At 44.3% G+C, this 20,897-nt stretch overlaps 1 protein-coding gene and 1 pseudogene across 2 annotated transcripts in view; both read right to left on the bottom strand.

The window, feature by feature from the left end:
* ABTB2 (ankyrin repeat and BTB domain containing 2) overlaps positions 1 to 20,897 on the bottom strand; it is a 209,434-nt gene that overhangs the window by 169,256 nt on the left and 19,281 nt on the right. The window lies entirely within an intron of this gene.
* On the bottom strand, positions 15,786 to 19,883 carry LOC111521870 (annotated as a pseudogene). Its single transcript, XR_002725105.2, has 4 exons — positions 19,792 to 19,883; positions 18,949 to 19,138; positions 17,271 to 17,978; positions 15,786 to 16,381 (listed from the first exon to the last, which is right to left on the bottom strand). The product of XR_002725105.2 is annotated as a methylmalonic aciduria and homocystinuria type D protein, mitochondrial-like (transcript).

Raw genomic sequence — 20,897 nt, 5'->3', positions numbered from 1 at the left:
GTCAATGAAATTAGCAATGGGCCAGGCATGGTGGCTTACACCTATAATCCCAGCAGTCTGGAAGGCTGAGGCAGGAGGATCGCTTGAGTACAGGAGTTCAAGACCAGCCTGGGTCACATGACAAGACTCCATCTGTACAAAAAATACAAAAATTAGGTGCCTGTAGTCCTAGCTACTTGAGAGGATAAGGTGGGAGGATCACTTGAGCCTGGGAGGCGGAGGTTGCAGTGCACCAAGATGTTGTTGCCACATTCCAGCCCAGTTGACAGAGCAAAACCCTGTCTCACATAAAATAAAAAAAAAAAGAATGGCTTTTAAAAGAAATTTATTTCAGATTTGGGGATACACGTGCATGTTCGTTACATGGGTATTACACACATAATGGTGGGGATTGGGCTTCTAGCATACCTGTCATTCAAATATTGAACACTTTACCTAATAGGTAATTTTTCAACCCTCACCCCAACTCCTGCCGTCCCCACGACCCCCTCGCCCACCTTTTTTTTTGAGACACAGTCTCGCTCTGTCACCCAGGCTGGGTGGGGTGCAATGGCACAATCTTGGCTCACTGCAACCTCCAGCTCCTGGGTTCAAGTAATTCTCCTGTCTCGGCCTCCCAAGTAGCTAGGACTTCAGGCATGTGCCACCACGCCCAGCTAATTTTTTTGTATTTTTAGTAGAGACAAGGTTTCGCCACGTTGGCTAGGCTGGTCTCAAACTCCTGACCTCAGGTGATCCATCCGCCTCAGACTCCCAAAGTGCTAGGATTCATAGGCATGAGTCACCGTGCCTGGCTCCGCTTTTTGTAGTTCCCAGTGTCTATTTTTCCCATCTTTATGTCCATGCATACCCATTGTTTAGCTCCCATTTATGAGTGAGAACATGTGACATATGATTTTTTGCTTCTGAGTTAGTTTCCTTAGGATAATGGCCTCCAGCTCCACCCATGTTACTGCAAAAGACATGATCCCAAGGAATGACTTATTTTAAAGGCAACCCAGAGATCATCTAGAAAATTCATCCCCAGCACTTTCCCAAGGAGGAAGCATGGGGTCTGAGGGACCAAGGGACCAGTCTAAGGACACTCAGTTGGCTCGTGGCAGGGCCAGGACAGACCTGAGTCTCAGCTATTAAATATACAATGGTGTCATAATCAAAATTCCAACTTAGATTTCTAGGCAGTTGAAAGAAGGTGGTTTTACAGGACTGTGAATCAGCCAGTAAGTACAGAGTCCAAGAGTCCAGGGGATTATTTTCCATTTAATGCTAGCTGGGGAGTCAGAACTCAATGTTCTGAGTCAGGAGGTGACCCACAATGTGATAAGGACCCAGCATGCTGCTCTCAGGTCATCCTTGGGCAGCTTAACCACTAGTCCAGTAATCTATAAACCCCACTGTTTGGAGAAACAAGATGTTTGGATGGAGAAATACCAAGAAGCGTCATCTCAGGGCTAAGGAAGGAAGCTTGCATGCCTTTCAAAGGAACTGCCCAGTTATTACCCTGAGTCAGCTGTAATGTCAAAAGCACCTCTTTCCAGCCTGAAATCCCAGAGCCAGAGACTGGCACTGTCTTAGCAAGGGTGATGGCCAAGGCCCCTGGAGCTGGGGGATAACATGTGGTCAGCCCTACAGAGTAACAGGGACAGCACTGAAGTAGACACCACCTCGAACTCTAGAACAGATGACCCAGGGCAAGGCAATGAAATGAAAGAAAATGCTTCCTGGATCTGACACACAAGAAGCCTTGGCTCAGGACTTCTTCCCCAAAACCCCACCGACTTCAGGTGGTCACTATACAGCCAGGTGAAGAAGGTCACAGAGACCTGCCCCTTTATGATAAAGTCAGAAGAGACCCCAAAGCTTAGCGGGGTCTCTTTTGGCTTTATCATAAAGGGACAGGTCCCATCAGGACCAGCTGATGCCTGCGCTGGCCAGTATCTAGGCAGCAGTGGAGGAGAAACCTAGGTGTGGGATAGCTCCAAGTCAAGGACAGGTTTGGGACAAAAAGGGAACAGCCAACATACACCAAGTACATGCAGCGCTGTCTGTCACCTCCGAAGTCATTACCAAGGTGGGCTGTGGAATCGGCCAGACCTGAGCGTGAGCTTCCCACTGTCACTCTTCACAATGTGTGGTAAGTTATTTAACCCCTCCCAGCCTCTGTCTTATCACCTGGAAAATGAGATACCACAACTATTTTATATTTATCTTATTTTATATGAAGTCTTGCTCTGTCACCCAGGCTAGAGTTCAGTGGCATGATCTCTGCTCACTGCAACCTCTGCCTCCTGGGTTCAAGCAATTCTCCTGCCTCAGCCTCCTAAGTAGGTTGGACTACAGGCATGCACCACCATGCCCAGCTAATTTTTGTATTTTTAATAGAGATGGGGTTTCACCATGTTGGCCAGGCTGGCCTCGAACTCCTGACCTCAGGTGATTCACCAACCTCAGCCTTCCAAAGTACTGGGATTACAGGCGTGACCACCATGCCTGGCCATTTTTAGAGAGCAGGTGTATTAAAATGAGCTAGTGAGTATAAAGCATTTAGTTCAGTACTTGGAACATACTAATCCCTTAGCACACGTTACTTGATTTTATTTTAGTCTTAACACACAGCTCACTCCCTGAGATCTCTAACAGAGCTGCATATGATTTATATCTCCCCCAAATATGTGCACAGATGACCCAAATAGAATTTTAGTTCTGGCTTTGGAAGGCACTCAGGTTTTTGAGAAAAGAGCAGGTTTTATTTCTTAAGGATGCTACCCTTGGGCTAACATTTGAATACTTTGTATTTCCTGGGGAATCAGAGTCAGAAGGCAGGGTCCTAAAAATGTACTCAGTGGCTGAAGCAGTCTGGTTGATGATTAAAACCTTATCCCTGGAAGATCTCCGAGCTGAAAAGGCCATTTCAGCTGTGGACCATTTCAGTGCCTCCACAGGTGTACAGAGATTTATGGCAAAAGTCACTTGGATGGACATACGTCACCATGGCAGAATCTCTTCTCCAAAGCAAAGTAGAACTTGGAAGCCCAAGGTGCCAGGGTGGGCTGGCTGCCTCTTGAATTCTCTCACCTAAACTTCACTGAGGACTTACCCCACAGGCAGGACTCTAATGTATGTCCACATTAGAGGTCTGTGGAACTCTCTAGAACATACCAGACTAACTTTATCTCCCCTGGGCAAGCTCAGCTCACTACTGAGAATGCCTTACGTCTGGTTAGCAAGCAGCACATTCAAGCTTGCCAATCTTCCCCAACACCATTTGTATCTTTCTTTCAGCCAATGTGCACCAAAATCTTCCACAAATTTTACTTAACGCCATTTAAAAGTGTTTTACTGGCCAGGCATGGTGGCCCACACCTGTAATCCCAGCACTTTGGGAGGCTGAGGTGGGCAGATCACCTGAGGTCAGGAGTTCAAGACCAGCCTGACCAACATGGAGAAACCCTGTCTCTACTAAAAGTACAAAATTAGCTAGGCATGGTAGCAGGTGCCTATAATCCCAGCTACTCGGGAGGCTGAAGCAGGAGAATTGCTTGAATCCAGGAGGCGGAGGTTGCAGTGAGCCGAGATCTCGCCACTGCACTCCAGCCTGGGCAACAAGAGCAAAACTCCATCTCAAAAACAAACAAACAAACAAACAAAAAAGGATGTTTTACTTTGGGTCAAGTCATTGCAAGGGAGAATGAACAGCTGTGTATTTCTTATTCCACAGAAGCCAAAGCTTCTTACATGTTTCTAGACAACTCATGAGAGTGTGCCATGTTCAATTGAAGTTCAACAGGAAAAAGGAGAAACATTTCACTGACCAATTGGAAAAAATAAAAACAGTGGTTTAAGCAAGAGAAACTACATTAGGTTGTAAGGAAATGCTTTTTTCTCTCTGTCACCCAGGCTGGAATGCAGTGGTGCAATCTTCGCTCACAGCAACCTCTGCCTCCTGGGCTCAAGTGATCCTCCAACTTCAGCCCTCCACCCTCCCAGTAGCTGGGACCAGAGATGCGTACCACCCCACCCTGCCAATTTTTGTATATTTTTTTGTAGAGATGGGGTTTCGCCATGTTGCCTAGATGGGAACAAATGCTTGCTTGCTTGCTTGCTTGCTTGCTTATTTATTTATTTATTTATGAGACTGAGTCTCACTCCGTCGCCCAGGCTGGAGTGCAGTGGCACGATGTCAGCTCACTGCAACCTCTGCCTCCCGGGTTCAAGCAATTCTTGTACCTTAGCTCCCTGAGTAGCTGGGATTTCAAGTGCCTGCCACCACACCCGGCTAATTTTTGTGTTTTTAGTAGAGACGGGGTTTCACCATGTTGGCCAGGCTGGTCTCGAACTCCTGACCTCAAGTGATCCACCTGCCTCAGCCTCCCAAAGTGCTGGAATTATAGGCATGAGTCACTGCGCCTGGCCGCAAATGCTTATTTTTTAAAGGATACATACTGAAGTATTTAGGGATAAAATGTCATGATGTCTGGGATTTGCTTTAACCAAGTACAGCCAAAAAAGGGAGGCGCAGATAGCAAGCGTCAAAACGGAGTTAACAGCTCAATCTATGTGATGGATATACAGAGGTTATCACACAAGCCTGTATACTTTTTAAATGTTTTTAAATTTCTATAATAAAAGCTTTAAAAGCATTTAGCAAGTAGGGCATGGTATCTCTGGCCGGCCTTCTGTAAGCTCACTATGCTTTAAGGCTGTTTCTCCTGGAGTCTTTCACATTTGTTCTTCCCTCTCCAAGATCTTTGCACTATCGGCTCCTTCTCTGTTCAAATGTCACCCTGTCACAGAGGTTTCCTCCTCCTTCATGGTCCTCTCTCGTATTAGCCTAATTTTTGTTATTCTTCAATACCGTTATCACCATGTGAAGTCATCCTGCTTGTTTATTTACTAATTATTGTCTACTCTTCCATGTAGAACAATCTCCATGAGAAGAGTGACCTAGTATAGCTTGCACCATCTTTCTCCAGGGCCAAATTAGTACCAGGTGTATGGAGGGCACTCAAATATTTGAATGAATAAACTGAACTTTCTTCTGAACAGCCCTTACCAACACAAAACAAAACAAATGACTACAAGCTAATGAGCCTGAATTCACCACAGTGCTCCAGACAGTGATGACTGATCAGGTTTGGTCCATGAGGTGATATCTACTTGTCATTCCCACAATAAGTCATGCTGTTAAAAACAGGTGCCAGTTAGACTGAGCTACCTTTCCAACAGTTCTTCCGAGGGTCCACTCCTGCCTCTTCAGGAAATGCAAAACCCAAGCCTACAAATAAACCTCAGCATTGGTCAGTAATGCTGCCAGACCACTGGATCAGCCTCCAGGAGGTTATTAAATAGCACAGCCCAGCCGCCAAAGCCTTCTGAGGTTTGGCATGCAAGTAAGGGCTCCCCTGTGGGGACCGCTGGCTGTCCCTGTTCAGTTACAGATCAGAATTTCCAGCTCTGCTACTCTTGAGCTTCCCCTACCCTTCTTCCAAGAGAGCACAAAGAGCCACAAAGACACCAAAGCAGGAGTCAGGGGCCTACGTCCAGGCAGGCTCAGCCTCTACTGGAGTGCCCGTGGCAGGCTGCATCACCTCCCTCCACCTCAAAGTCCACATCTGAAAAGTGCACTGATTCGGTCACAGTTAGAATGCTTTCCAGTTCTTGTTTTGGTTTGTCCTTCTTTGTTGCTGATGTAGCCTGGGCTGGTCTCAAACTCCTGGCTTCAAGCAATCCTCTTGCCTCGGCCCCCTCAAAGTGTTGGGATTACAGTATGAGCCACCATACCTGGACTCTTTCCAGTTTTAACTTCAGATTCAAAGTCAAAGTTCTCAGAGCTCTGGTATTATGTGCATAATCCCTGGCACAAAGAAGATATCCTATGAATATTTACAGGAGGATAGGAAAAATAACTGGTTTGGGAAAAAAGAGCCTCTTAAGTGGTCCATCAGTGGCCACTATCAGAGGAAGGTCTGAATGTGTTGGAGAATAAATGCTCTCCAAGACAGAGCCAGTACTGTACCTTCCAGTATGTGTTCTTTTCCCGTGGAGGTCCTGTGATAATGCAGGATTAAAAATCAGTGGGTCCACAGTTCTGCCATTTGCTGGCTATGTGACCTTAGGCAAGTTAAGCTCTCTATTCCCTAGTTTCCTCACTTATAAGGTGCAGATAATCATAGCACCAACATCATAGCATTGTTGAAATGGCAATATACTGCCTGTAAGAACCTAGAACAGTGCGTGGCACATAGTAAATGCTTAATGAAGTCAGCTATTACTATTACTACTCTCACTACTGTATTGATCTATAGATTATCCAGCCCAGGAGAGAGGGGATTCTGCTGCCTGGTCAAATGCTGGATAGGCCAGGTGCAGTGACTCACGCCTGTAATCCCAGCACTTTGGGAGGTTGAGGCAAGCAGATCACTTGTGGCCAGGAGTTAGAGACCAGCCTGGCCAAAACAGCAAAACCTCATCTCTACTCAAAATGCAAAAATTAGCCAGGTGTGGTGGCACACACCCATAATCCCAGCTACTTGGAAGGCTGAGGCAGGAGAGTCACTTGAATCCAGGAGGTGGAGATTGCAGTAAGCTGAGATTGTACTACTGCACTCCAGCCTGGGTGACACAGCGAGACAGTCTCAAATAAAAAAGCTGGATAAATGTTTACTAAATGAATGAAAGAATGTTGTAAAACCAGCTTTTAATTCCTTCCAGGTCTTTCTCCTCTCTCTGTACTCTGACAGGCTAGCATAGTCTCCTACAATGTTAGATTTTATACAAAGGGTAAAGGGATAGTAGTGAGCTTTCTATACGTTCCACTTAAACGTCTAGGAAAATACCGATTTTAAGTTGACAATGGAAACTTAAGTTTGTAGTTTTTAATCCTTAGACCACTCACCAAGAAAACCACAGAGATATAGTCAAAACCCGTAATAGATACATTAAAAGAGAAGGCTAAAAAATGTTCTGGCCAGGTACAGTGGCTCACACTTGTAATCCCAACACTTTGAGGAGCCAAGGCAGGTGGATTACTTGAGGCCAAGAGTTCAAGACCAGCCTGCCCAACATGGTGAGACCCCCATCTCTACTAAAAATACTAATACAAAAATTAGTTAGGTGTGGGGTCACGTGCCTGTAGTCCCAGCTACCTCGGAGGCTGATGTACAAGAATCACTTTGGGCCGGGCGCGGTGGCTCACACCTGTAATCCCAGCACTTTGGGAGGTCGAGATGGGCGGATCATGAGGTCAGGAGATCGAGCCCATCCTGGCTAACACAGTGAAACCCCATCTCTACTAAAAATACAAAAAATAAGCCAGGCGTGGTGGCGGGCACCTGTAGTCCCAGCTACTCGCCGAGGCTGAGGCAGGAGAATGGCGGGAACCTGGGAGGCGGAGCTTGCAGTGAGCCGAGATCGCGCCACTGCACTCCAGCCCCGGCAACAGAGCCAGACTCTGTCTCAAAAAAAAAAAAAAAAAAATCACTTGAATCTGGGAGGCGGAGGTTGCAGTGAGCCGAGATCATGCTATTGCATTCTCCAGCCTGGGCGTCAGAGTGAGACCCTGTCTCAAAAAAAAAAAAAAAAAGTTTAAATAATCTAAAGGCAGGAAAGGGGAAAAAGAGGAGCAAAAAACAGAACAAACAGAAACAAATAATAAAATAATAGAACCTAGATCCAAATATATAAAGAATTAGGCTAAATATAAATGCTCTAAACATACCAGCTAGGGGCTGGGTGCGTTGTCTCATGCCTATAATCCCAGAACTTTGGGAGGCTGAGGCAGGCCGATCATTTGAAGTCAGGAGTTCAAGATCAGCCTGGGCACCATGGTGAAATCCTATCTCTACTAAAAATGCAAAAATTATTTTGTATTTGGGCATGGTGGTGGGTTCCCGTAATCCCAGCCACTTGGGAGGCTGAGACAGAAGAATCGCTTAAATCCAGGAGGTGGAGGTTGCAGTGAGCCGAGATTGCACCACTACACTGTAGCCTGGGTGACAGAGAAAGACTCCATCTCAAAAAATAAAATAAAATAATAGAAAACATACCAGTTAGGAGATAATGGATTATGAGAATAGATAAACAACAAAATGTGACTATTTGCTGTACACAAGAAACTCACTTGGAATACAATAGAGGCTAGTTAAAATTAAATGTATGGAAAAACACATTATGCAAACATATCAAAAGAAAGCTGGAGTGACTCTAATATCAGATAAAGTAGACTTCACAGCAAAGATTACTAGGGATAAAGAGGGACACTGCAATCCTACTTTTTATATAAAGCATCAAAGAAGATGATTCTCTGTGTAGCACCCTAGGAATTCACACCCCTAGCCACTTGAGGGCCCAGTAGCAGGGGCCCAGTAGCAGGCTCTCACTCCCAGGCCTCAGGCACATTTGGTTATCTTCACTCGCCCCAGTGCCTTTCCACTCTCAATTAGCTTTTGAAGGAAAGCAACCCCAAAAGTGACAGGAGTCAGGGACCTTGTTGGAAAAAGTCATCCTCAGCCCAGGATTACATACTCCTTCCTTGGGGGTAAACTGTCAACTCTATAGCATTGTCCTATACATGGGACTCTATATGTATGCTGCTAAGGATTTAAAAGAAAATTCCCTTATTTCCACTCTTCCCCCTCTCCCAGATACATTTCTCCTAAAAGAAACTATAGAGAAAAAACTTTAGAAACCAAATTATCCTGCCTGGGAGAAAGAGTTCTGGATTATGTTTTCTGCTTCTATGACCTTGGCAGAATCTGGTTTAAACAAGCCCCCGGCAGCCGCGCGTACATGGTTAGAATGCACTCTGTCTGCTGTCTCACTCCCAGACCCAGCTCCTCGCTGGCCGTTTCACATTGCCAACCCTCATTCTGCCTGCACTCTGAAATGTGTCAGCTAGCACAGTGTGTGAAAATATTGAGATTAAGGTGGCCTCATCAGCCCTAAGCAATTCTGACTCTGTCTAACTCCAGAATAAAGATTTGGTTTGTGCTAGGACTGGTCCTGCTGTCCAGACTGCAGACAGGCTGGATTGGCAGTCAAAGTCAGACAGATGGAGAGACCACGTGGGTCAGACAGGTTGGAAGGAGGCCCACTCAGTATCCCCCCTTCTGGAAAGACACTGGCCTCAGCATTCAGGCAATCTTCCTTCTTCCCAGGCTTCCGGTTTCAAGAGTGATGAAATCTGTTATCAAGGGAGTACTTGCTTTTTTGACTGTGAGAAATCCTGCAATGACAGTCTCTATCCACAGCATCAGAGTGAGGGATTCAGGCTTTGCAGCTGGAGAGAGCCTGGTGTGACGTTGGCTTTGATGCTCACTTGCTTGGGAACTTGAGGCAGGCTGCTTAACCTCTCCAAGCCTCTGCTGCTTCCTCTGAAAATTGAGAATAGTATCTGCCCTTCTACTGGTGTGATGAGGATTAAATGAGACAACGTATGCAAAATTCTTAGCGCTGTACCTGAGCTAGTAAGTGCTGAATAAACAGTTTCTGTTATTACTGCAACAGGATCATTCATTCCTCCAGAGCAGAAACCACCTTTTTGTTCTCCATGACGCCTCTAGAGATGCAGGCCACAGGGCAGGCATTCAAGGAACCCTTATTGGCTCTCAACATTCACACTATCTGGATCTAGTTAGCTGTAGGTACTTCAAAAGGAACATTTTATAACACCCCTCCTTGTCTGGTTTAGTTCTGAAATGGAAAGCAAATTGGCCACTTAGCCATCCAGAATCCTGAAAACACGTGGCCTCTCATGTGGTCACACCTTCTATTTGCATCTGCAGCTTATTAAAAGCAAAAATCTTTAAGATGAACTTTTCAATAATAATTGTCAACACTCAGTTTAGACCAAACAGTCTAACTAAAACTTCAAGTATGTCAAAAGTAGCACTGGATCAGAGATAGACTAGAGAGAATTAACATTTTAATTCAACTGGCACAATTTAAGATCCCATTAAGACAGAAATAAACCCAGCCTGCAAGCTATTCAGCACCTAAATGGTTCTCTCCTTCAAATCTGTAATCTGAATATTTAAGACACACTCTAAAGAAGTGCTTCTCTTTCAGAGAGGAAAGGTTTCATTAGAACAAATAAACACTGAAGTCAGTGAATATAACAAATAATTGTTCTAACAGCAGCAACCAAAAGATACTCTCATTAATGGTCTGTTGAAACGTTTCAAATACAGAAGTTACCCTTGCCCTACTTAATGTGAAGATACGTTTCTCTAGAAGACTGGTTTTTCCATTCCACTTTTCCTTCCAGATCCATCTCCTGTCCCACTTCCCACTCCACCCCCCTGTCCAGATCACCCAGCATCTTGTCTCCACAGCATCCAATCTTCCTCTTCTATCCACAGCCCACCTATGGTTCTCAGGGCCATGAGGGCTCCCAACCTTCCCTCTCAGCATGGGGTGGAGCATGTGGTGATGGACTAGAATGACTGGTTCAATGATGGGGCACATGACCTAGGCCAGGCCCATCAGAGACAATAAGACTAAAGTCCAGAATCTTTGAGCTATCAGAAAAAGCCAACTGGTCCCCTTTCCTACTCAGCTTCAAAGCTGAGGCTGCTGCAGCCACTTTACAACCACAGGAGAAAGGCTGCCAGATAATGGAGCCCACCCAGGAGCAGAATCCAGAAGGAAGAGTAAGCAAAAGAAACAGGGTCCCAAAGGTACCAGTGAACCTCTGAGTCAAAGTGTACCTGAAGCCAATCCTACTTTGGGACTTTTAAACAAGCCAGTAAATTTCCTCTGCTTCAAATGGTTGAACTGTGTCTGTAGCCTGCAAAGAGTCCTGACACAGAAATGGTAAACTGAAGTGTACTTAGAAGCAACTTTGTGGTTTTTTAGCTATAAATTACTTAGGAAATGAGAATGATGCACTGGATTCCCAGAACTCCTTCCCATCTCTGTGCCCAAGTATGAGTCCAGGACTGGCTATTTCTGACCAAGTGGTTGCTGGCTGGGAAGTGCCAGGGACTTCACTCGGGGAATACTGCTTAGATAAACAGGTCTTGGGTAATGACAAAGCACTGATCTCATAGGATGCCTGACTTCCGGTCCCTGCTGGATCACTCTTTGGCCATGGAACCCCAAGTAAACCCTTCTGCACTTCATTTTCTTCTATAGGAAAAACAAAGCCCCCTGCCTCTAACACAGGGAGAATAGGAGCCACCACTGCCTGGTATTTTGGGCTTCGAGTTGGGTAGATGTGGGCTTTGAGTTGGGTAGATCTAGGTTCAAATCCCTAGTCTACCCTAGATCCAAGATTAGGATTTGGGTCAAGAGGCCCAATCTCTCTGACCCTCAGTTTTGTCCTCTGTAAAATGGGAACAAATCAGAGTATTGTTTCACAGGGTTATTTTAAGAATTAAATAAGGTAAAGTTTCTAAAGTGTTTAGCAAGGTGCCTAATATATAGAAAGACACAATAAATGGTAGCTATAATAGGTTTGAGATCAAATGAGAAAGAATGTGAAAGTTCTTTGTAAAAAGCATCAGAAACTGTACCTATATTAGGGATTATTGTCATCACCTCTCATTCCTAAACTGGCTATGATTATAACATCATAGTGTGGGGTAAAGGCAGTAAACTTATGAAATAAATTCAATTGATAAATTATACCCAATCCAGCAAAGAAAGATAGTTGTCAATGAGGCATAGGGGTGCAAACCCCATGCTATAACTGTCATTTCATCAACAGTTTAGAATACTCCCAAGAAATATGTTCAGGTGGTTCATAGAAAATGCTATCAATAGCGACCTGTTAAACGTTCCCCTGGAGGCCTGGAACTGTTCCCAAGCTGTGTGCATGCAGTTAGATCCCTTCGGAACTTTTCCAGAGCTACATCTGCGAAAGTACAAGTAAGATCCCCTTCCTGACTTTCCAATTTCATTTAACAACTTCATGGGCAGGATACAAATGTGCTTCTTTATGAATGAGAAATTTCAGTTGCTGAGCTTGGCAGCAGAGATTTCCAAGAAATCCAGCCTTCCAGTGGACCCCCTCCTACGTTCCACCAGCACATCCCATAAAACGAGGGAGTGCTGGGTTTCAAATGGGCTGCTTGCAGGAAAGACACAGCTGTGGTAAAACCAAAAAGATATTCCTTCCAGGTGTTGAAGAATAAAGTCCTCCTGATTGAAGGGACTTTGGCTCCTTTTCAGTTGGGAGGCATTTTAAAAAGCATACACGACAAGCCTAAAAAGTGCTTACCACAAACATATAAAAGGGTCACTTCAACTCACGTAAGTATTGCTTAACATGGAAAAAATTAAAGCTTGAAAAATCAGGACCATAAAATGCAAGGAGTAAGGAGTTGTGGAAAAACAACCCCATCTGAGGTTACAATACTCCTTCAGGAAAATAGATACACTGTTCTCTTATTCTCTTTTCTAACTGTAGCCTATACACCAGCCATGTGTATTTTGGACTCCTTCCCATCCTACCATGATTTCCGGTCTAAGTCTGGGTCCCATGGTAACTGGAGCAATTTGGCATGCTGGCCCCATATACCACGACTGGCCATATGAGGGATGCCAAGTGGGTATCTCTTCCATAACAAACATCTCTCTCTTCTGGCTCTGTAAAGAGGTTACTCTCTTACTCATAAACTCTTACGAATAAAGTCTTCCGTTGATAAATAAATCTTCCCATCCAGCCTCTTTCACTCACCCAGAAGGAAATGATAATCTTTTGCAGAGCCAGAAGATCCACGTATTCAAGATTACATTGCATGGGGTAGAAGGGTTGCAAGACTGCGGGAAAAAGAAAAATTAAAAAACCCAGCTTTGCCGCTAGCAAAAGTGTTAAGTAGTTCAGTAAAAGCCAAACCTCATTTAGGGAGTGAGCACAAGTTATCCTTGGAAATGTATTTCCTGGTAAGAGTCCCAAGGATATGGTGATGTGAGTCACAGGTTTTACAAGCCTGAGGGCTAACTTCTATTTATCTTTCAGATCTCAACACAAATGACCACCTCTGGGACTGTGACAACTCCATGCCCCCAATCTGATTTTGTGGCCATGGTCTTCTCAGTATAGTATGCAATAGCCTGTATTACAACTGCCTGTTTGATTCTTGCTCTCTGACCCAGAGCTCCTGAAGGGCAGGACTGTAACGTTTCACCTCTATTCTGATGCAGCACTTGACATAAAGGAGGCATCTGTAAGTGCATGTGATGTGGCTGTAGGCAGGCCTAGCCCTAGACCACATCACACATTTGGAGCATTCACCCTTTAACCTGTCCCAGCCTCCTGCATCTTCACTGCCACCTACCCACTGCACAGTTCTCCCGTCTCCTCCATGAAGACCTACCTTAAGGAAAGGCTACACTATTCATCATTCAGACTAAGGTCAAATGGAATCCTACATACAAAATTATTCCCTCCAAAAATGTAACCCCCACACTCACACTCAGGCTATTATGCACCCATCCACCTTCTACCTAAGGGAATAAAGTTATAATTGGATAATTTTAGCCAATCACAGGCGTAGATATTTTGGTTGGGTTTTTTGAGAAGGAGCTAGAAAAACTGGCTCCTCCTGCTGCTTTTGAAAGCACACAGTGACCCACTCCTGGCCCTCAGCAAACCCAGCATCCAGCGACCCCCCCCAGCCCAGGAGAGTTGGTCCAGCCTAGCCCGCTGTCCAGCAATGCCTCTGTTGATTTTGCTAATAGAGCAAACAGACCCTCTTTGAAAAAGAGGCAAAGGCAGCAGAACTCTCCTTTCCTGCCCATTTCCTCTGCCTTATTAAGCAAGAAGAACTGGTTTCAGTTAAAAAAAAAAAAAAAAAAAAATCCTGAAAGCCACTGATGGAACAGTCTCTGAAGTGCATTCAGGGAGTCACAGGACATGGAAGGAAATGGAGAGCACAGGAACATGAATTATTGTGAGCACTGGGGAAATGCCTGCTTTGTCTGGGCGAGAAATAGGCAAAGACTTTGAGGTCAACAACGGCTATCCATAAACAAACAGCTTTACCTTATTAAGCATTAAGGGTTTTACAAATATTTCTTGAATGATTTTAAATGTGTTGTCTCAGGTGATTCTCCTAATTCAACCCTATAGCACAAGTACTATCACTTTAAAAAATAAACTGAGGCTCAGAAAGGTTTAATAATTTACCTACCCCCAGAAGTTCAAGAACAGGCAAAAGCAATTGAAGGTGGCAAGAGTCAGAATAATAGTTACGTGGGGTAGACACTAACAAGGAATGGCCATGAGGGTGTCTCCTAGGCAGGAGTGTTTTAAATCTTGATCTTGACCTGGGTAAGTTACATAGGTGCATGTCTGGGTAAAAATTCATCAAGCTGTGCATTTAAGACTCTGGACTTTATGCATCCCAACCTATAATAAAGGAGAAACGAAACAAAACAAACAAGAACAAAACAAAACAAACAAAATTCCCAAAAACCAAAAATAAAATAAAGGAAAAACAGGCTGGGTATGGTGGCTCGAGCCTGTAATTTCAGCACTTTGGGAGGCCAAGGTGGGCAGATCACTTGAGGTTAGGAGTTCAAGACCAGCCTGGCCAACATGGCAAAACCCTGTCTCTACTTAAAATAAACAAATTAGCTGGATGTCGTGGTGCTCACCTGTAATCCCAGCTACTCGGGAGGCTGAGGCAGGAAAATCGCTTGAACCCAGGAGGCAGAGGTTGCAATGAACCGAGATCGTGCCACTGCACTCCAGCCTGGGCAACAAGAGTGAGACGGTCTCAAAAAATAAAATACAACAAAATAATAAGATAAAGGAAAAACAGGTAATGCCGCCACCTCATATCACACAGTGAAGATCCCAAAATTGACCCCAGGTCTCCATAATTCCAAAACCTATGTTCTTGTCTCCTCTACTTTGTCAAATTCAGGAGACAGGGGCAGCACATGAGGATACGTGGATCTGCAAGCACATGACTGAGGTGTCTCAAACATCTCAGTGCTTCCCCTTTCCACTAAAGGAAGGGAGCCATAGGCGAAAAAAAAAAAAAAAAAGCCATAGGCAAAAGTCATGATGCTGAGTGGTGACGATGGAAACAGAAAGGTCTAAAATCACACCAAGGCAAACACCATCAGATCCAACCCAAACGTTTCCTTCTCTCAGAAGGAAAATCTCCTGGCCTAACATGAATACTCCTAAGGTGACTCTAATGAAAGCCTTTACATCTGGCACAGCAAGGACAAAAACAACCCTGTCTTTGTTCAACTATTTTAGACACATACGGGAGCTTATGCCTAAGACCTGCCCCAACCTAAGAATCCAGGCAACTTAAATATCCCTACTGTTCTGTGTTCTCCATGTGAAAGCCACTGTGGCTGGAGGAGAAAAACTCACTTCTCAGAGCGTTTTGCATCGATGAGAGGCAATCAGAAAGGGTATGAATGGTGGCCTGTGGCATGGTTCAGGTGGTTCATGGGATAATAAATAGCTACCACCTATTGAGAACCCACTAATTTTTTAACCTCAGGTGCACAAATTGGATTTATCATAATCCTTGGTTCATGACCATTTTTAATTAGTTATAAAGTGAACTCAACTCCCAAACAAAAGCTAGAGCCTTGGCAACCATCTACATGCATCTAAACCATATGACCCTCCCTCCCCGAATCCTTCCCTTTCCCTCTTCCCATGACGCATAACCATTATCTGTGTTTACCATCCCCTCACGTTCTCTCTTATATAGTATTTACTGTGCCTGTAATGGACTCCTTCAGCACATCTTAATATTTCGGTTTTTTTTTTTTTTTTTTTTTTTTGGTAACCAAATGTGTGATTTATTTTTGGAAGAAAGTATTTAAAACTGAGGACTTTTTCCAATAAAGGGGAGAAATAACAATAACAGATAATACCCTGGTTACAAGCTAATTACCACATCCTATACAATGTGGATGTGCTCAACATGTATTCAATGATATGAATAATGAACATTTGCAATTTTAAAATCCCAAATCACTTGCCAATGTTGTAAATTCATAAATGCTGAAATAAATACTTAGAAATAAGTGTATTTTAAAAGCTTTAGTCTGACAGTATTTATAGATCAGCCCAAATATTACATACAAATAATACAGCACATGAATGGACATTTCTGCTAATTTCCATTTAATTTCTTCATAATATGGCTGTCTGGTGTTGCATTAGTGAAGATGCTTCCTACAACTACACGGGTACCCCAGAGACTATGATGAATCACTTTACAGCATCCAAGGTCATCAACAGAATCCTAAATGTTGTTAGCATTCATGGGTTTCAAAAAGAGTGTTGTTTGTATATGGTCCAAAAAATGCCAAACCAGATGATGGGTCAGTAAAGTCAGCCCAATATCCGTCAGCTAAAAGAGCACAGCAAATTTCCTCAGCAGCATTGATGAACTTTTCTTTTTTTTTATTTTTTTACTTTTTTTTTATTATTATACTTTAAGTTCTAGGGTACATGTGCATAACGTGCAGGTTTGTTACATATGTATACTTGTGCCATGTTGGTGTGCTGCACCCATCAACTCGTCAGCACCCATCAATTCGTCATTTATATCAGGTATAACTCCCAATGCAATCCCTCCCCCCTCCCCCACCATGATAGGTCCCGATGTGTGATGTTCCCCTTCCCGAGTCCAAGTGATGTCATTGTTCAGTTCCCACCTATGAGTGAGAACATGCGGTGTTTGGTTTTCTGTTCTTGTGATAGTTTGCTAAGAATGATGGTTTCCAGCTGCATCCATGTCCCTACAAAGGATGCAAACTCATCCTTTTTTATGGCTGCATAATATTCCATGGTGTATATGTGCCACATTTTCTTAATCCAGTCTGTCACAGATGGACATTTGGGTTGATTCCAAGACTTTGCTATTGTGAATAGTGCCGCAATAAACATACGTGTGCATGTGTCTTTATAGCAGCATGATTTATAATCCTTTGGGCATATACCCAGTAGTGGGATGGCTGGGTCATATGGTACATCTAGATCTAGATCCTTGAGGAATCGCCATACTGTTTTCCATAATGGTTGAACTAGTTTACAGTCCCACCAACAGTGTAAAAGTGTTCCTATTTCTCCACATCCTCTCCAGCACCTGTTGTTTCCTGACTTTTGAATGATTGCCATTCTAACTGGTGTGAGATGGTATCTCATTGTGGTTTTGATTTGCATTTCTCTGATGGCCAGTGATGATGAGCATTTTTTCATGTGTCTGTTGGCTGTATGAATGTCTTCTTTTGAGAAATGTCTGTTCATATCCTTTGCCCACTTTTTGATGGGGATGAACTTTTCTAAGAGCACTTCTCTTTCAGTTTCTACTTCTTCACTCTAAACAGTCATATCATTCTTAGTTTTCTGTGTTACAGTCAGAATGATTACTTTGCTATTAGCTACTTCTGGAAACAGTGATTCAAAATCTTTTCGCTGCAATTCTGGACATGTTTGTATTGCACACCGTACTCTGGCACTTTCAAAGTTAAGTTTCTGCACTGTTAATTTCTTGTTCAACAGGTGCATCATTACCCTGAAATTCATTCACATATCGTGTCATCACAAACTCGTGTCTTTCACTTGATGAAGTTTCTGTTAGAAACTAGGCTTTTCTTCTGTGAAGCAGTCCCATTGAGGTGACAATCAAAACCTATGTTCCCAGGAAGCTGGAACCTCTCATCTTGAGGTCCAAATGGTCCCACAGTTTCATCAGGCCACACTGTTTGAGAGCATACATCTGGAGGTGCAGTGGCCACGTGAGACTCATCCGAACCTGATGATCCTGCAGTCGAAAAGTCTTTGGGATTGACAACGTTTTAACTGAAGAGCAAAATCCTGGGAGATAGGAAACCAGTCTGGCTCTGTTACAAAGCACATTGGCCAACTCTACCGGAGAGGACAGTTCACTAAATAGCTTTCCTTTGGTAAAGTTATTCCTGTCACCACCACTGTCTCCAGCTGTCCCAGAACCTGACTGTTCCTGCCATCCAGTATTTGTTTTTGACTTTATCTACATTGTATCATGCTGTATATAATCTTTTGAGCTGACTTTTTTCCACTTATTACTAAAGCTTATTCAACTCGTATTTTTCCTCCTATTCATTCAATGTCAGCTGAGCCCATGCACCTTATGAGAAGCATTGTTTACACTTTTGCATTTCACCTTTACAACACCATAAGGCAGGTACTGCTGTCATTCACAGTTTATAGATTAAACAAACAAATAGGTTGAGGTACTTGCCCAGCATCACATTAAAAAAGCAGCCAGGCCAGGCACAGCATTTTGGGAAGCTGAGGCAGGAGGATTGCTTGAGGCTAGGAGTTCAAGACTAGCCTGGCCAACATAGTGAGATCTTATCTCTATAAAAAATTTTTAAAAATTATCTGGGCATGGTGACTTGTGCCTGTTGTCCAGCTATTTGGGAGGCTGAGGTGGAAAGACCACTTGAGCTCAGGAGTCTGAGGTTGTCATGAGCCATGACCACACCACTATACTCCAGCCTAGGTGACAGAGGGAGGCCCTGTCTCAAAACAAAAACAAAAACAAAAAACAAAAAACAAAAACAAAGCAGCTTACCTGGAGTTAGACCCAGGTTTGCTTCCAAAGCCCTTGTTTCCCTACTGTAAGACTCAGGGTTAATGCTCGCATATGGGTGGACTCCCTCCCCATGCCAAGGGAAGGGGAGCCAAAGCTAACCCCCCAACTGGTAATCATCACCACCATCATCATGACTAACATACTGGAGACTCATGCGCCAGGCCCTGTTCCAAGCATTTTAGGAGGTGTACTTCATGTAATCTTGTCCACAACTATCATATGAGGTAAGCCTCTTACAGACAAGTAAACATATGAGGTAAGTATCTTACAGACAAGTAAACTGAGGCACCGAGATATGAAGCAATTTGTCAAAGAAGTGGATCCAAGATTTGAACCCAGGCGGTCCAGCTTCATATCCACACCGCCAATCACAAGGCCCTACTGCTTCCCAGTTCACCGAGGAGGACAACCACCTGAATGTGTGAGTGGATTCGGATGAGTGCTGGCTGAGAGGAGGCCTGTGCTGGGCTTGCACCTGGGTGGTAACTGCAGCACTCCTGGAACCTGGCTTATTTGTGAAGGAAGACCCCGATTCTGGGCCTCTGTCTGGGGAGAAGAGTTGCATGCAGGGGCTGGACAGGGAAGGAGGCAGGGGTTGAGGAGGAGGAACAGCAAACCATAACATGGACAGCCTCAAGGATGGGCACAGCTGACTGGCGGCTGGTCTCAACCTGGGGAAATAACAAGGTTCTCAAAGCCAGGACTGGAAGGGCCAAAGGGCAGTACCTTGAGGAAAGATGGCACAAGCAGCTTTCTCAAAAAATTCTGACACTGTTACTTATAATGCAGGATTCTTATTTGACCCAGTAGCCTCATGCTTTTGATTAAAACTTTCAGCACGGAAAACATGGGCTTTGAAGTCTGACAGTACTAATCTCAAATGCTGGCTCTGCTACTTGCTGTGTATGTGCGACCTCGAGCAAGACATTTCAACTATCTCAAGGCCTCGGTTTCCTCATTTGTAAAATGAGGATAAATAATGTGACCTACAGCTTGTAGGCTGTAGTGAGGATTCCACAAGATACTGCATACAAATCACTAGTGTCCTGCTCACCTCATAGTAGGCATTTGACAAATATCAACCTGTATTTTTATCACCACCAACTCATCACATTTGGTTGGAAAGATTAAATGACAGAGCATCCAATAAACATCGGTCATCTTTTCTAACACCTCTCCCCACCTCTCCCTACTCAAATCACCCTAACCATGATCTCCACCTTACCACCCACAGAGAAGATCCTCAAAGATCAGCCCGCTCTCTGCCTGGCCTTTCCCAAACTGTACATCGTCAAGAGGGTCCTTTGCCCCATACATACTCGGAGAGGAGCGCAGAATAAAACCCACCTCCCAGTGATGTAGATGGAACTCACAAACCTGCCCATTTATCTAGAATTGCCGCAAGAGCTGCTTTAAAGATACAAATGTTGACCAGACACAGTGGCTCACACCTGTAATCCCAGCTCTTTGGGAGGCTGAGGAGGGTGGATCACCTGAGGTCAGGAGTTCAATACCAGCCTGGCCAACATGGTGAAACCCCGTCTCCACTAAAAGTACAAAAATTAGCTGGATGTGGTGGTGCACGCCTGTAATCCCAGCTACTCAGGAGGCTGAAGCAGGAGAATTGCTTGAACTCAGGAGGTGGAGGTTGCAGTGAGCTGAGATTGCACCACTGCACTCCAGTCTGGGTGACAGAGTGAGACTACTTCTCAAAAAAAAAACAACAACAGGTGTTCTGGCCAGGAATGGTGGCTCACGCCTGTAATCCTGGCTCTTTGGGAGGCCAAGGTGGGTGGATCACTTGAGGTCAGGAGTTTGAGACCAGCGTGGCCAACATGATGAAACCCCATCTCCACTAAAAATACAAAAAAAAAAAAAAAAAAAAGTTAGCCGGGCGTGGGGGTGTGCACCAGTAGTCCCAGCTTCTTGAGAGGCTGAGGTGGAAGAATTGCTGGAACAGGGACAGGGCTTGCAGTGAGCTGAGATTGTGCCACTGTACTCCAGCCTGGGTGACAGCGGGAGACTCCCTCTCAAAATAAAACAAAAAAACCGATGTCTTAGCCCCACTTTTACAGGCTTTCACTTAATAGATTCAGAGTGGGTTCCAGAATATGAATCTTATTTTAAAAACTTATTTATTACTATTACTTTTGTAGACAGACAGGGTCTCATCAGCCTTGGAGGAAAAAAGCAGAACCCAAGCCTAAGAATATCAACAGTAGGAACAGTGGCAGTGACCATAGCAATAGCACTCCCTAAAGCCCCCTCCATCATCTTGAAATCAGCAACAGTATCTACCTCTGCAGGATTCTGTGTGTTCAAAGGAGAAAA

This window comes from Piliocolobus tephrosceles, chromosome 13 (genome assembly GCF_002776525.5).
Source record: "Piliocolobus tephrosceles isolate RC106 chromosome 13, ASM277652v3, whole genome shotgun sequence".
Classification (NCBI taxonomy): domain Eukaryota; kingdom Metazoa; phylum Chordata; class Mammalia; order Primates; family Cercopithecidae; genus Piliocolobus; species Piliocolobus tephrosceles.
This window is presented reverse-complemented; position numbering and strand designations above follow the sequence as displayed.